The sequence below is a fragment of the Arachis ipaensis genome, chromosome B6, assembly GCF_059453495.1.
Source record: "Arachis ipaensis isolate K30076 ecotype BB chromosome B6, ASM5945349v1, whole genome shotgun sequence".
Lineage (NCBI taxonomy): Eukaryota > Viridiplantae > Streptophyta > Magnoliopsida > Fabales > Fabaceae > Arachis > Arachis ipaensis.
Window position 1 is genome coordinate 113,233,865 of NC_142441.1, and position 11,784 is coordinate 113,245,648.

Here is an 11,784-nt window from a genome sequence, read left to right on the forward strand (position 1 = left end):
TCAGGTGAAGAGTTCTTATTATAGCATTTGGGCTGAAGTCCACCTCCTTTCCTCTTACATAGCTTTTGAAGGTTGGGGCCCTGGTTTTATCTTCTCTGACCACATTTGCGTAGAACTCTTTGATGAGGTTTGCATTGATCTTCCCCTCTGGATTGGTGAGCATTTGCCACCCTCTTTCTTCAATCTTCTCTCAAATCTGTGGGCAGTCGTCTTCATTGATTTAGAAGGTTAACTCGGACAGTATCTTTTTGAGCTTTATCCGCTCAAATTCTCGTTCATGAAAGGCAGTCTTGAATCTCTTCTCGTCGAAAGGAATGTTCTCCATTGGTTCCTTCCTCTTCTGCCTCTTGGAGCTTGATGATGCCATGAATGAAGTTAATGCGAAAAAGGGTGTAATGAAGGGAAGAAATGTGGGATTTAGAGAGTGGGAAGTTGAAGAACTAGTTGCTGGAAAGTGAAGTACAAGGGATATGTATTTCGAATGTGGAGATGGTGCAGATTGGATCCACTTATATAGAGAAGTGATGAAGAGATGAAAGGTGTGGATTGATGGGGTTGGTGTATGATGAACGGATGGGGTTTTGTATGGAGTAAGCACGAGGATTACCAACTTTATGATGGAGTTGATTCAGTTTCCAAGTTTGTTCTTCCTCCAATGATGCATGGCAACCATTCCCAATGCATTCCCCCTTGAGGCACGTGTGTAGTACCCTTTTCATGAAGTGGCCGAACCTTTCTCATTAAATTGTCCAATCAATCTCCTTCAATGCTCCTTTCTTTTCCCTATAAAGATCAAATAAGAAAAGTAAGAAATATAAAAAAAATCAATTTAAATTTTTACGGCTAGAATAATAAAGAGAAGAAAAGATTTTGTTTATTCATGAACTCCAACTAACTACTAACTGTGTATCCTTATATGCACATTGGTGGCACCATGGGGTGACACCAAACTTAGTTTGGAGCACTGTGATGAAAAGTTCTGTTCAAAACTCCAAGACTAGCATGCTCTCAGTTGCATTCATGCTTTCTTGGCACGCTTTGAACACCAAACTTGTTCTTCACTATATACTGCAATATAAAGACTTCACCAAGTTTTTGTCAAGTTTGGGTTAGAATTTATGAATATTGAATTATTCACTAGTAAAAGCTAATAAAACATGGGTTGCCTCCCATGAAGCGCTTCTTTAGCGTCACTAGCTTGACGTTTCTCCTTCATCAGGGAGGTTGATAATGCTTCAAGTCCTCCCCTCTTGCCTTGGACTTATATCCATTGGTTGTATCAATGATCTCTACATGTTCCAAGGAGAGAACTCTGTTGATAGTGAAGACCTTAGGTAACTGAGATGGTACAGTGGGGAGATTAGGGGGGATATCTGGGAAGTAAGCTGAGATCACTTTATCTCCTGGAGAGAAGCCTTCCGTAGGGATCTTCTTGTTCCTCCACCCCCTTGGTACCTTCTTCTTTGTCCCTTCTGATGCTGTCTTGCTCTTGGTGACTTCTTCTTCTAAGGAAATTTTGTTGTTGTCTTCACATGCCTCTGGTGGTTTAGGTTCCTCCAGCTTCTCCTTGAGCTGTGACAATTGCTGTTTGCCTTGTTCATCATTCAGTGGGGTTCTCAGATGTGTTGGTTGTGCTTCAGTGCTTGTTTCCTCTGTCAGCATCTCATTATGATCATTGCTTGGTTCTTTGTTTTCTTGGTCTGCTTCTTGTGAGAGTTTGAAGACATTAAAGCTGAGTCGTTCATCATGGATCCTCAATATTAGCTCCCCTCGCTCCACATCTATGAGTGCTCTGGCTGTAGCTAGGAATGATCTTCCTAATATAATTGGGTGAGTGTGACTCTCTTCCATGTCCAAGATGACAAAGTCTGTGGAAAGAAAGTATTTCCCCACCTTTAACAACACGTTTTTCACCACTCCTCTTGCTTATTTTTGAGTTTTGTCAGCCAGCCTGATGACTACATCTGTGGGCAATATCTCATTGATCTGCAGCCTCTTCACCAGGGAGAAGGGCATTAAGTTGATGCTTGCTCCCAAATCGCAGAGTGCTCTATCAAAAATTGTTTCCCCTATGGCACAGGGGACATGAAAACTCCCTGGATCTTTTCTTTTCGTAGGCAACTGCGCTTGAATGAGGGCACTGCACTCCTTGTTCATCACTATAGTTTGGCCTCCCTTGAGTGAGCTTTTCCTGGGAAGCAGCTCCTTCATATACTTGATGTATGCAGGCATTTGTTGGATAGTCTTGATGAATGGTATATTCACATGCAAAGATGCAAACAAGTCAAGAAATCTTGAGTATATTCTCTTTTCCACAGCACCATTGAGCAGTTAGGGAAAAGGTGCATAGAGTCTCAGCAGCTCCTGTTTTGAGATTTCTGGTTCTTGGTAATCTTTTTTCCCCTCCTCTACTGAGGTATCTTCAGGTTGTTCTGACAGCTTGCTTGGCTTGTCCTCAATCTCTTTATCACTTATAGTGACCATCTTGCAATCTTCCCATCTTACTTTCTTTGTTTCACCTCTCAGATTCTTCTCTGTATCACTTGGGAATCCATCTGTGGGTTTGGGAATTTGCTCAGAGAGATACCCCACTTGAGATTCCAACCTCTTGATTGTGTCTCCCTGGTTCTTGAAACTGGCTCGCACTTCCTCCTTGAACACCTTGTTGTCTTGAATCTCCTTGCTTATGCCTTCAAGTAGATTCTCAATCCTTGAGATTCTTTCATCAAATGATGATAGGTCAGGCTGAGGAGGGTTATTCTGGCCTTGATATGAATGTAGAGAGGTGTTGTTATGGGGGTGTTGATATGGTCTAGATGTGAAGTTTTGGGTGGCTGCATTGTTTGGATTTGGGCGTCTTTGATCAAGGCTTTGGTCTTGTTGATTTCTCCACCCAAAGTTTGGGTGATTCCTCCATCCAGGGTTGTAGGTCTTGGAGTATGGATCATGGTTTTGCCTGGGTGAATTCCCAATGTAGTTGGCTTGCTCCTGGCTACCCTCTGCTTCTTCATTCACTCCTTCTTGGGTTGTTGATGAAGTGGAGATTGCTGCTACTTGGTTCCTCTCCATCTTCTTGGTGAGGTCAGCCAGCTGCTAGGTAATGAGCTTGTTTTGGGTCAGCAGAGCATCTACATTGTTTAGCTCCATTACTCCTCTTGTGTTCCCTCTTTCGGAAGCATAGAAGTAGTCGTTCTCTGCTACTGTTTCAATGACATCTATGGCCTCCTCAATGGTCTTCTTCTTGTTCAAAGATCCTCCGGATGAATGGTCTACGGCCTTCTTTGACTCATAAGAGAGCCCTTCATAGAAAATGTGCAGCTGTACCCATTCATTGAACATATCGGGTGGGCACCTCCTTGTTAGGTCTTTAAACCTCTCCTATGCTTCATATAGAGTCTCACCATCTTGTTGCCTGAAAGTTTGGACCTCAGCTCTCAGCCTATTGATTCGTTGAGGAGGGTAAAATCTTGCTAAGAATTTGTTCACCACATCTTCCCAAGTTGTCAAGCTCTCCCTTGGGAAAGACTCCAGCCACTTGGCTGCCTTATCTTTGAGTGAGAATGGAAATAAAAGCAGTCTATAGGCGTCAGGATGAACACCATTAGACTTCACTGTGTCACATATTCTCAGGAAGGTGGTTAGATGTTGATTGGGGTCCTCTTGAACACTTCCTCCGAACGAACAGTTGTTCTAAACAAGGGTGATGAGCTGTGGTTTTAGTTCAAAGTTGTTGGCATGGATGGTTGGCTTTTGAATGCTACTTCCACAGTTTCCTGGGTTTGGATTGATGTAAGAGCCTAAAACTCTTCTATCCTCCCCAACATGATTTGCTCGACCTCTTCTACCATGGTTGTGAGTCTCTTCTTCGTGATGATTTTCCATGTTTTCTTCCATGTTTGGTTCAAAGTATTCCTCAAAGTGTTCCTCCTCTTTTTTAGCACCAACTACACGCTTTACTCTTGCCTCCTTCCTTAGTCTAAGGAAGGTTCTCTCAGGTTCAGAATCAAAGAAAGTTGAAGCCCCGCTTCTTCTCCCTGTCATACAACCAACAAGTACAAGCAAAGAGAATAGGTGCAGAAAGTATATCTGTCAGAATTACTGTTAGTGTGAGTGATGCAATATATCAAACAGTTAGTGGTTAGTGAGATGAATGGTAAATAACAAAGAAAAAGTAGGAGGAAGGGAAGAAATTAACTAAAACAGGAAGTAAATGACTCAAACAAAAAATTAAATCAAACAAAAATAAATGCTCAATCTAGTTATCCTCCAATCTAATCATTGTTGATGCACAATCAATCCCCACCAACGGCGCCATAAACTTGATGCACGGAAAACTTGTCTCTTAACAAATTTCCTTCGACAAGTGTACCGAATTTGTCGTCAAGTAAAAACTCACAATAAAGTGAGGTCGAATCCCACAAGGATTGATTGATCAAGAAACATTAATTAGAGGAATGTTCTAGTTGAGCGAATCCAGGATTTGAGTTTAGAATTGCAGAAAATAAAATGGCGGGAAGGTAAATGACAGAAAAAGTAAATGCTAGAATTAAAGAACTGAAAGTAAATTACTGAAGTAAATTGCAGAATTGTAAATGAGAATGGGGGAATTGCTCATAAGAGTAAATAACAGAAATTAAAGAGAATGGGTAAGATCAGAAATGGGGAGTTCATTGGGCTTAAAAGATGTTGCATTCTCCAGATCAATTTCATTTTCATCTCTTCCTCAATCAATGCACTCATTGATCACCTTGGCAATCTTAAGTGATTGAATTACAATTTCTTGTAATTCAATCTCTCAAATCTTGATCAATAGCCAATTCATTGGTCAATTGCTCATGAGAAGAGATGAAGTATGGTCACTGATTATACCACATGCATTTCCCAAATCAAGTGTTGAGAGGATTATAGTCACATATCCATCCAAACCCAATTTGGTCCAGCATGAGAAAGCATTTCTAGTTTGATCTCTTCATTCTTCTTTCAAGGTTCAGAAGAGATCCAAGTATGAATAGCTTCTTTTCCAAGATAACTACCCAATTGGATGAAAATCGAAAGCTTTCAAGTAAAATCAAGAGAAAAGATAGAAGAAGAATAATGAAAACTAGTATTGATCCATCAAATTACAACAGAGCTCCCTAACCCAATGAAAGGGGTTTAGTTGTTCATAGCTCTGGAAAATGAAAACAAAGATGGAGAATACATGATGAAAACTAGAAGTGCAGAGAAAGTAAAATACAGAGAGTAATTCTATGCCCAGAGGCTCCCTATATTTTCCAACTCCCCAAAATAATTCAAAGCTACTCCTATATATACTACTCTTCTACTCTTCTAGTTGTTTCTTCAAGTCTTGGGTCTGGGCCTTTGGATCTTGAGTTTGAAGCAGTTTTCTTCTTCATTGGGCTTAGCTTTACTTGCAGAGAGAAAGTGTGAAGTGGGCAGAGACTTTTGCTCAGGACGTTAGTGGTGTTAACGTTTAGTGAAAATATGGGTTCGAGAACGCTAGTGACATTCAACTTTTTCACTAACATTCCTTACCCAAGTAAGAGCCACGTTAACCTCAACGTTAGTGGCACAAACATTGCCACTAACATTGCCTCTTTGTCCTTCGCGCACGTTATTGGGACTCAACTTTCCCAATAACGTTGAGAAGCCTCCCCCTTCCCTACGTTAGAGTCCACGTTAACTCAGTTAACGTGGCTCTTTTAACGTAGCCTTGCCAACCTTCGAGAACGTTAGTGACACTTAACATTGTCACTAACGTTCCAATGTGCCCCTTAGCTCCCACGTTAGAGTCCACGTTAACTAGGTTAATGTGGCCTCTAACGTGGCTATGCTAGCCATCTCCAACGTTAGTGACAAAGTTGAGTGTCACTAACGTTGGCTCAACATTCCCTTATCCACGTTAGCTTCCACGTTAACTAAGTTAACGTGGGAGTTAACGTGGCTCATGGTGGCATGTGTGGGCTCCTTCCAACGTTAGTGACAATGTTGGGTGTCACTAACGTTGGCGCCACCTCCCTTCTTCACGTTAACTTCCACGTTAACTTGGTTAACGTGGGAGTTAACGTGGCCTAGTGTGACTTGGCCAACGTTAGTGATAATGTTGAATGTCACTAGCGTTGGCTTCCCCCCTTTCTTCTTAACATTAGAGGCCACATTAACTAAGTTAACGTGGTGTCTAACGTGGCCACTTATGAGCATGGTCCAACATTAGTGATAATGTTAAGTGTCACTAACGTTGGCTCCATTTCCTTTCTTCCACGTTAGAGTTCACGTTAACTTAGTTAACGTGACTCTTAACGTGGGCAATGATGGCTTCGAGAGCGTTATTGGCAATCACTTTTCTCATTAACTTTGCAAGTTACTCCCATTCCACGTTATTGTTAACGTTAGTGTAACTAACGTAGCCACTAATGTGGTTCTTCTTTGCTTTCTTTGTCCTGAAATCAAGCCATAAAGTGCATCAAAGTTCTAGTCCAAGTCATGGGAAATGCAACATACAATTTGTCCTTAAATTCATGCAAAATCCTCATGAAATCATGTAAAGTGCACAATATATGCTTGAATCAAGATGTAAGTGAATATCTACCCAAAACTATCTTATTTCCTAAGGAAATGCATGAAACTACCCTAAAAACAGTAAAGAAAAGGTCAGTGAAACTGACCAAAATGACCTGGCATCAAAGCTGGAGCCCCAAATTTTACACTGCAGCCATATCAAGTGCATCATCCAACTCTGGCTGCAGATTTTGAGCTAAAGACTGCATTAATCAACTTGATTCCCAAGTTTCATGGCTTACCTGCTCAAGAGCCTATCAAGCACCTAAGGAATTTTCAAACAGCCTGTTCTACTATTAGGCGTCATGGTGCAAACGAAACTGCTATTCTGTTAACTGCCTTCCCGTTTTCTCTTTAGGGAAAGGCGAAGGAGTGGTACTACTCCCAACCTGAAGCAACTGTTACCAACTAGGATACGCTTAGGAGAGAATTCTTGGAAAAATACTTTCCAGCTGAAGTCACTGATAGATTGAGGAAAGAGATCTCCTGCATTATTCAAGATGAATCAGAAACTCTCTACGAGTACTGGGAGCACTTTAATAACCTTCTAGACGCATGTCCCCATCACATGATTGACAGGCTAGTGTTAATCAGTTACTTCACTCAAGGCATGAAACCTAGGGATAAAACTACACTAGATGGTGCCAGTAATGGTTCTCTGAAGAAGTACAAGACTGCAGATGAAGCATGGCAATTGATCAGCGACTTAGCTGAGTCCACCAAGAATCACAGGCACAGGAGCAGCCACTTGAAAGCTGTTGCAGAGGTTTCCTCTAGCACTAAGACTACTGCTCTTACACAAAGTATATGTCAAATGACCAACCTACTGAAGCAAATACAGTTGAACCAACAACAACAAGCTCAGCCTTCCCTACCACAACAAAGCCAACAGTTAGTTTCCCAAAGAGTATGCAGAATCTGTGCTGATTATAGTCATTATACTGATGAATGCCCGCAGCTCCAACAAGAAGACAACACCGTGGCAGCTACTCATAACTTCTATGACCGCCCAAATCTAGGATACAATCAACAAGGAGGCAACTACAACCAAGGTGGGAACTATAACCAAGGATGGCAGGACAACTCCAACCAAGGTTGGAGAGATAATTCCAACCATGGCTGGAGGGTCAACTATAACAGAGGAGGCAAAGAAAACAATGGAAATCAGAGGTGGAATAACAACAACAAATAGTAGAATCAGAACCAGCCCTACAGAGCACCTCACCTGAGACAGTCACAAGGACCCCATCATAACCAACAACAAGTCTGACAGATCATTTATCATACTTCATCATCAAATGACCAGATGCTTCGTTCTCTTGCACAAGGACAACAAGACATGCAGACTACACTGAACTCTACTTTAAATGGTCTGAATGCCACTTTACAAGCTCTCGCCGCCCGGATAGATTCATTACCTACTTCCACTAACCAACCTTTAAGCTCCGATGGAGTTCCTTCTCAACCCTTACCTAACCCCAAGGATGGCATTAATGCCATCACTTTGAGGTCCGGAACCACACTGCAAGAGAGGACCCAAGAGGAGCCAAGCCCAATAGAACACACCCAAATTGAAGACTCAGTGGACGTGGAAGATGCCGAAATGAAGGATGCTGAAGAGGAAGATGAAGTACATGACAAGGTTGAAGAAGAAGTAGCTCAGCCAAGGAATGGAGCACCAAAAGGATGCAGAGGCTGCAAGTGGCGCCATTCCTATCCCATTTCCACACCTTGCAAGGAAGTCCAGAAAGCAAACGGAACTTGATCCCAAAATAGTAAAAATTTTCCAAAAGGTTGAGGTAACTGTTCCCCTTTTTAATGTCATTTAGCAAGTACTCAAATATGCAAAGTGTCTGAAAGATTTATGCATACATAAAGATAAAATTAATGAATTAGAAACTATTCCTTTAGGTAGTTCTATATCTGCTTTAATGGGAGGTATACCTGAAAAATGTAGTGATCCAGGTCCATGTATGGTAAACTGTACCATTGGAGGTGTAATATTTTCTGATTGCATGTGTGACTTAGGAGTGTGTGTTAGTATAATGCCATTGTCTATATATGATACCTTGAGGCTCCCTCCCTTAAAAAGGTCGGCAGCTCATTTTGTGTTAGCAGATAAAAGCATTATTACAGTAGTTGAAATTGCTGAAGATGTATTAGTGAGCATTAAGGGGCTCACATTTCCCATTGACTTCTATATCCTAGAAATTTCCCCTAATGACTCAGGAAGACTATCATCAATCCTGCTTGGAAGACCATTCTTGAAGACTTCGAAGTTCAAGCTGGATGCATTCTCAGGAACTTACTCCTTTGAAATATATGGCAGAACAGTGAGTTTCAGTTTAAATGAAGCTTTGAAGCACCCTCCGAAAGATCATTCTATCTTCCAGTGCGACATCATTGATGAAACTGTAGCTGAAGTTCACTAAGAAGAAGTAGAAGAGAAGCACATGGAGCAAGGTCCAAGTGTGGGGACACCCTCTAAACATAATAAAGACACATTGCCATTATCACTAGCCCCGGATGACCCAGAGTCTAGCCAAAAGCAGAAATTGGAATTGAAGCCCCTTCCTTCACACCTCAAGTATGCTTACCTTGAGGATAATCAGAAGTTTCCAGTTATCATTGCAAGGGAATTCACTTCACAACAGGAGGAGCAACTGCTTAGTGTGCTAAGGAAACATAAGAAAGTAATTGGGTAGAGCTTGGTGGATATCGTAGGCATCAGCCCTCAAATTTGTGAGCACAGAATATACTTAGAAGAAGAATCAAAACCCGTCCATCAACCCCAAAGAAGATTGAATCCCACCATCTTAGAAGTTGTCAAGAAAGAAGTGACCAGGCTACTTGAAGCAGATATCATTTACCCCATCTCAGACAGTAAATGGGTCAGTTCAGTACAAGTGGTGCCCAAGAAGTCTGGAGTCACAACAGTAAAGAATGAGCATGGAGAGCTCTTGACAACTAGAGTGCAGAATTTATGGAGGGTTTTCATTGACTATAGGCGTCTCAATCAAGCTACTCGCAAGGATCACTACCCCTTGCCATTCATTGATCAGATGTTTAATCGCCTGTCAGGTAAATCCCATTATTGTTTTTTAGATGGTTATACAGTCTATTTTCAAATTCATATAGCACCTGAAGATCAGGAGAATACTACTTTTACATGTCCCTTTGGAACGTATTCATACAAAAGGATGCCTTTTGGCTTATGTAATGCACCGGCTACTTTCCAAAGATGCATGATGAGTATCTTTTCAGATCTTATTGAGAACTGTATGGAAGTATTTATGGATGATTTTAGCGTATATGGTGATTCCTTTAACCTTTGCTTGGATAGTTTAGCTAGAGTATTAGACAGGTGTGTTAGTTCAAACCTTGTATTGAGTTTTGAAAAATGTCACTTTATGGTAAAACAAGGGATTGTTCTAGGACATGTTGTTTCTAATACTGGTATTTCTGTAGATCCAGCAAAGGTGGATGTCATTTCTAGTTTACCTTACCCCTCCTCCGTGAGAAAAGTCCGTTCGTTCCTTGGCCATGCAGGTTTTTACAGGAGATTCATTAAGGACTTCAGTAAGGTAGCATTACCTTTATCCAGACTGCTGCATAAGGATATTGAGTTCGAGTTCAGTGAGGATTGCAAGCAAGCATTTGATAAGCTGAAGATCGCCCTGACTCAAGCTCCAATTGTAAGAGGACCAGACTGGAGCCAGCCATTTGAAATTATGTGTGATGCCTCCAACCATGCAGTAGGAGCAGCGCTAGCTCAGCGTGAAGGTAAGGATCTTTTCATAATTGCTTTTGCATCTAATACCTTAGATGCTGCTCAGTCTAATTACACTACTACTGAAAAAGATCTTTTAGCTATTTTTTTGCTCTGGATAAATTCCGAGCCTATTTACTTGGTACTAAGGTGGTAGTGCACTTAGACCATGCAGCTCTAAAATATTTATTAGCTAAAAAAGAGTCCAAACCAAGATTCATACGTTGGATACTGTTGCTACAAGAATTTGATTTAGAAATTAAGGATAGGAGTGGTAACCAGAATTTAGTGGCAGACCACTTGAGTCGCCTTGAACACATTAAAGAAGACTCCACTCCTATCAATGATACTTTCCCATTTGATAGTTTTCAAGTAGTATCCAAAGTAGTTCCTTGGTATACACCTGTAGCTAATTATCTAGTTAGTCATACTTTTCCTCCCAATTTTACTAAGCATCAAAGGGACAAGCTAAAAAGCGAGTCTAAGTATTATATATGGGATGATCCATATTTATGTAGGTGTGGTGCTAACCAGGTAATTAGAAGGTGTGTGCCCCAAACAGAATTCCAGTCCATTTTAGAGGCCTGCCACTCTTCTGAGAGTAGAGGACATTTTGGCCCTCAAAGAACAGCTAGAAAAATCTTAGACTGTGGATTCTGGTGGCCTACTCTTTTTAAAGATGCTGCTGGTTTTTCTAAATCTTGTTCCCCATGCCAAATGTCTGGTAATATATCCAAGAGGGATGAGATGCCTCAACAAATTATGCTTTTCTGTGAAATTTTTTATGTTTAGGGCATTGACTTCTTGGGTCCATTTCCAAACTCTAATAGTTAACTTTATATACTATTAGCTGTAGATTATGTTTCTAAATGGGTGGAAGCAATTCCTACCCATACTAATGTTGCTAACACTGTTGTTTCCTTTGTTAGAAACCATATTATCTATCGCTTTGGATCACCACGAGCAATCGTGAGTGATCAAGGCACTCACTTTTGTAACAGGAGACTGACAGGATTACTGAAGAAGCATGGAATTATTCATAAAGTAGCAACAGCTTATCATCCCCAAACTAATGGACAAGCAGAAGTGTCTAACAGGGAGATTAAATGCATTCTGGAGAAGATAGTAAAGCCTCATAGAAAGGACTGGAGTGCCAGGCTCCAAGATGCACTCTGGGCATATAGAACAGCATACAAGACACCCATTGGGATGAGCCCCTTCCGCTTAGTATACGAAAAGGCTTGCCACCTTCCAGTAGAGGTGAAACACAAGGCTTTCTGGGCTGTAAAGGAATGCAATATGAATTTTGAAGAAGTTGGTGTTGAAAGGAAGCTGCAACTAGCATAATTGGAGAATCTTCGCTTAGAAGCATATGACAACTCCAGGTGATGCAAAGAGAAGATGAAGGTTGTCCATGACAAGCACATAAAAAGGAGAGAATTTAGACCAGGGGAGTA